The sequence below is a fragment of the Dama dama genome, chromosome 13 (assembly GCF_033118175.1).
Source record: "Dama dama isolate Ldn47 chromosome 13, ASM3311817v1, whole genome shotgun sequence".
Classification (NCBI taxonomy): domain Eukaryota; kingdom Metazoa; phylum Chordata; class Mammalia; order Artiodactyla; family Cervidae; genus Dama; species Dama dama.
The window spans coordinates 71,890,923-71,896,922 of NC_083693.1; positions in this window are offsets into that span (position 1 = coordinate 71,890,923).

Consider the following 6,000-nt stretch of genomic DNA (forward strand, 5'->3'; position numbering starts at 1 on the left):
GATCTTTGTTGGCAAAGTGATATCTCTGCTTTTTAATACATTGTCTAGGTTTGTATAGCTTTTCTGCTAAGGAGCAAGCTTCTTTTAATTTCGTGGCTGGCTGCAGTCATGGTCTGCAGTGATTTTGGAGCCCAAGAATATAAAATCTACCACTCTTTCTGCTTTTTCCCCATCTATTTTTGATGCAGTGATGGGACGAGATGACATGATCTTTGTTTTTTGAATGTTGAATTTTAAACCAGGTTTTTCCAATCCTGAGTAATCCCCAGTTGCCCGAGGTCGGCTTGGCCCACAGAGACTCAGCTTCAAGATGGTGAACCCACTCAGAGCACGTGCCCTAGCCTCCCCACCACGTCTCAGGTCCTGGAAATGAAAGAAACTGTATGTCTGCTTGCAATGCGGTGTCCTACATGGGATCCTGAACCAGAAAATGGGAATTAGGTAAAAACTAAAGGAATCTGAATAAAGTATGGACTTAAGTTGATGATAATATGTTAACATGAAAAATGTTCACTTTCTTATACATTAGATTATGTTAATATCTTATAGATATAAAGAGAATTGGGTGTAGAGGCTATGGAACCATCAATACTATCTTCGCAGGTTTTCTGTAAATCTAAACCAGGTGTTAAAGCTGATTTAAAAATGAAGTGTAGGGACCTCCCTGGTGTCCAGTGATTAGGACTCCTCACTTCCTCTGCAGGGAAAACAGGTTCAGCCCCTGGTCGGGGAACTGAGAGACTGCATGCCACACAGTGTGGCAAAAAAACATTTAAATAATTAACTAAACTAAAAATGAAGTGTATAAAATATACATATACCTATACACACCTACCTATACAGATATACACGTACATATGCATATATATGCATACATGTGTAATTGTTGTCATTAAACCCCTAACAGCATTGGAAAACGGAGACTCTTGTGGGTGGTAACTAAAGGAAGCCAACAAGGCCAGCCACTCTTCCATGACTCCTGCACGTCCTTCAGCCCCCCACTTCCTCTAAGGTGGGCGCCAGCCCCAGTAGGGGGGGTTCACCGGCCCCCAGGAGAGATCCTGACCTCTTGGCAGGGTGCTCTGGTGTCTTCAGCTGCCTGTGAGGAGTGGGAAGCAGCTACGCCCAGAAGTCCTAACATAGTGCTTGCTGCCCCAGCAGAAGTCCTCCCCTGCCCAATGTTTGCAGAAAACAGGCCAGAATGCATTCCACACTGCACCTCCCAGCCCTCCCCAAAGCCAGCAGTCTATCAGCCCATGACTCAGAGCCAGCCAACACCGGAGGGAAGTCACTCCATGAAAAAAGGGCAGCCAGGGGCTCTCCTGGTAGCTCAGATGGCAAGGAATCTGCCTGTGATGCGGGAGACCCAGGTTAGATTCCTGGGGCAGGAAGATCCCCTAGAGAAGGGAATGACTACCCACTCAGGTATTCTTGCCTGGAGAATTCCATGGACAGAGGCGCCTGGGCTACAGTCCATAGGGTCACAAAGAGTCGACACGGCTTAGCAACTAACACTTTCACTTTTCACCCCAAGAATGAGAGGAACTTCACACCTGGGAAAACAGAGCCAGGGGGGAAAGAGAACCAGATTGAGGAATGAGAATAATGTCTCCCAGGAAACATAAAGGTCTATTCCAACCTGTTAAATAAACACACCACAGATGGGTAGGTGCAAATTGCTTCTTTAAAAAGAAAAAACAATCAGCAACCAATCTCAGGACTTCCCCCACAGGCCAGTGGTTAAGAATCTGTGCTTCTACTGCAGAGTTCCAGCCCTGGCTGGGGAACTAAAATCTCACATGCCAAACAGCACAGCCACCTGTGGGAGGGAAACCTCTGTTGAAATAAAGGCACGTAAAAGAAGAGAATAAAGAGCAGGAATAAAAACCCAACGTCCCTCTAATGAGATTTCTAGAAGGAGAGAGAGAATGAAGGAGAGGTGACATTTATTCTTCCTCTGCCTTTTCTTCGAAGAAATAACCTCCCACTGAAATGGTAATGTAATTATATATATGGACAATTCTGCCAGCCTGACAAACATTGTTACACCATGTGCTAATTTGCTCATTATCTGCTCCCTCCTCTAGAGTGTCTTGCTCCCTGGGGTGCAACTCTTCACCCCTAATGCCCAAAAGAGTTTCTAGCACTGGAGATGACCTTAATAACAATTTGTTAAATGAGAGAATGAATGAGTCACATCAAACATGTGATAAATTTCCCCAGAACAAAGGAAAGACATGAATTTTCAGACAGAAGAGGGTGTCGACAAGAGGAAAGCTTGGTTCAGCCAGTTTGGCAAACGCTGCCGAAACGCAACCTCCATCATGATGGGGGCGCTTTCACTCCTGGGGACATGTGGCAAAGAAACAGAAATGACATTCTCCAAAGATGTGTGCATGGATGTTCACAGCAGCTTTACTGGCAGGAGCCAGTCCTGCAGACAACCCCAGCCTCCAGCCACTGGAGAACAGACAGACGTCTCAGGGCCAATTCACCCGCTGGAAGGTGTGATGAGATCAAACAACAGCAACCGAAACTTACACCAATGTGTGTCTCATCTGAGCTCTTGCATTTTTTTGTATTTCTTTTTTTTTTCCATGCTTTTTATTTTCTATTTTATTTACTTATTATTTTTTGGTTGCACTGGTCTTTGTGGCTGCACAGAGTATTCTCAAATCACAGCGAGTGGGGGCTACTCTTCATTGCAGTGTCCAGGCATCTCATTGCAGTGGCAATTCTTGTTGCAGAGCACAGGCTGTAAGCGTGGATTCAGTAATTCTGGCTCATGGGCAGGTTCACTGTGGTGCAGCAGCTTCATTGCTCTGAGGCATGTGAAATCTTCCCAGACCAGGGATCGAACCTGTGTCCCTTGCATTAGCAGGCAGATTCTTATCCACTGTACCACCAGGGGAGTCCCGATTTTCTGTATTTCTGATGCTTTGACATCTTGGGGGCATTGCTGACCCTGAAGAGACCACCCTCCAGGGCTGGCCAGTTCCTAGAGATGGTGAAAGCCTAGTCCGGGAGCATGCCTTTCCTGTAGGGCCAGTCCAGTGTTAGTCACTCAGTCGTGTCCAACTCTTTGCAACCCCTGGACTGTGGCCTGCCAGCCTCCTCTGTCCATGGAATTCTCCAGGCAAGAATACTGAAGTAGGTAGCCATTTGCTTCTCCAGGGGATCTTCCCAACCCAGGGATCAAACCCGGGTCTCCAGCATTGCTGGCAGACTCTTTACGGTCTGAGCCATCAGGGAAGCCCCCTTCCTATCGGGCAAACTCACCTACGTGGGGCCACCACCTGGCCTGCCTGCTCTGGGCTCAGAGCCAGTGTTCCCCTGCCCGGATCACCCCAAGGCTAGGTGCCGGACAACTCAACAGACAAATAAAACTATTCAAACCAGGACTTCCCTGGTGGTCCGATGGTTAAGACTCCAGGCTTCCAATGCACAGATTCAGTCCCTGGTTGGGAAACTAAGATCCCGCTTGCTGCATGGCACAGCCAAAAAAAAAAAAAAAAAAAAAAGATTAAGTGAAATAAAATTTTAAATAGCTTAAAAATTATTCAGAGCGGACTTCCCTGGTGGTACAGCCAGTGAGAATCCTCCCGCCAATGCAGGAGAAACAGGTTCGATCCCTGGTCTGGGAAGATCCCACATGCCTCAGAGCAACCAAGTCCCGGAGCCACAGGTACTGGGCCTGTGCTCCAAAGCCCAGGAGCCACGACTACCGACGCGAGCACGCCTCGAGCCCGCGCTCGGCGACAGGAGAAGTCACCGCAACGAGAAGCCCTCACCCCACAGGGAAGCGTAGCCCCTGCTCACCGCAACTAGTGAGAAGAAGGAAGGAAGACCCAGCGCAGCCAAAAAGAAACAAATACAAGTGTTTTTTAAAAAATTGTTCAAACTAACGAATCCTAAGCCTGCCGACCATGCCTCACCCGTTCCTTCCTGGAAACCACAATAAAGGCTCCCGCCCTGCTCCGCGCTCACACCCCTGCTCTTGAACCTGCCCAGCTTCTACGTGTGACCCTGGCGGCCCGCCCCGGCTCTTGCAAACGATGCAGGACGGCCTGTCTCATCCGGGGCAGTGGTTCCCTGATCTGCTGGCCTCACCAAACCCGAAGGACGATGAAACCTACATTTGGGCCTCGGATGGAAGGAGGCTCTCTTCGCGGACTCACTGGCCCCGCCGGGCGGCAGCGGCTGCCCGGGAGCGCGGCGCCCCCTGCTGGCAACACTTGCGGCGGTGTCGCTGCTGTTCTGAGTCTGAACCCTTACTTGCTCAGAGGCCACAGGACGTTCACCAGGTCCCCCTTTTTCCTGGTTGACCAGCTAAGTTTCCAAAGGCCCCAAGTGCTGTGGCCTAAGAGAGAGAGACGTGACTTCCCTCCAAGTGCTGTGGCCGGGGGCCCAACCTGGCAGCCCTGATGCGTGTGGGCAAACCAAGCTGCCCTGGAAGGTCCCCTGCCGTTTAGCCTGGCCCTGGAGCAGGGGAGGCCTCTTCAGAATCACCCTGCCAGGGCCCCCACCCCAGGGACCGTGACACCCAGCAGGGCCTGGGGGAAGGGCCGTAGCTGTGTGGTTTGCCTGGCTGCAGTCCTGTTTCCCCCCTGACCCAGCAGAATAGGAGGGACCACACCAGTGGAGACATGGGAGGAAGGGGAGGGGGGCTCTAAAGAACCGTCCCAGGGGATGGCTGCAGCCTTGAGAGTGACCGCTGGGCCCTTGTTCCTGCCCCTCCTTATTCCTATCAGCCCAAACCAAAACTAAAGAGCACAGAATGAACGAGAATAAAAGCCTCATAGAAAATAAAAAGAGAAGTGGTGGAGAAGAGGGAAAAAAGGAAGAAAAACCAAAACCCTAGATACAGGGGGAGAAAGCAAAAGGTGAATACATAAATTTTATATTTTATACATATCTATAAAATATACAATAAACTTTACATAAAGTATATAATTAAATATTTTAATTTATAAAAATATATAATAATTTTTACATGTATACTTAAAAGTCATAGTTTCACCCAAGTGGAGGTACAAAATTTAGAAAGTAATAAGTTTTTATATATATAAAACTATACTAACAAAAACACCATAGAATTTATCTAACAAAAAGATTTAAAAGGCACCAGTTAGCTTTCTTGCCGCTATAATCCAGTATTCTTGCCTGGGAAATTCCATGGACAGAGGAGCCTGGCAGGCTACAGTCCATGGGGTCACAAAGAGTTGGACATGACTCAAGGACTGAGCATGCATGCACGATTCTATTACATATGCTCTAAATTACTGGAGTGGGTAGCTATTCCCTTCTCCAGGGGATCTTCCCAACCCAGGGATCGAACTCAGGCGTTCTGCATTGCAGGCAGATTCTTTACTGTCTGAGCCACCATGGAAGCCCAAGAGTACTGGAGTGGGTAGCCTATCCCTTCTCTAGCAGATCTTCCCGACCCAGGAATTGAACCTGGGTCTCCTGTATTGCAGGCAGATTCTTTACCAGCTGAGCTACCAGAGAAGCCCCAGGTTCTAAATTAGCTTTAGTATTTGTAATTAATAACATCAGTTCAGTTCAGTCGCTCAGTCGTGTCCGACTCTTTGCGACCCCGTGAATCACAGCACGCCAGGCCTTCCTGTCCATCACCAACTCCCGGAGCTTACTCAAACTCATGCCCATCGAGTCGGTGATGCCATCCAACCATCTCATCCTCTGTCATCCCCTTCTCCTCCTGCCCCCAATCCCTCCCAGCATCAGGGTCTTTTCCAATGAGTCAACTCTTCGCATGAGGTGGCCAAAGTATTGGAGTTTCAGCTTCAGCATCAGTCCTTCCAATGAACACCTAGGACTGATCTCCTTTAGGATGGACTAGTAACGCTACTGCCCCCCAAAACACACCAAGATAGTATTGTTGAAAAACAGACAACAGCAGCAGCAAAACATATGTCTCTCTCGGATTTTTAACACACTCTAGAATTCCACGGAGATATCGTTCGCGACGCTGGAAATTCC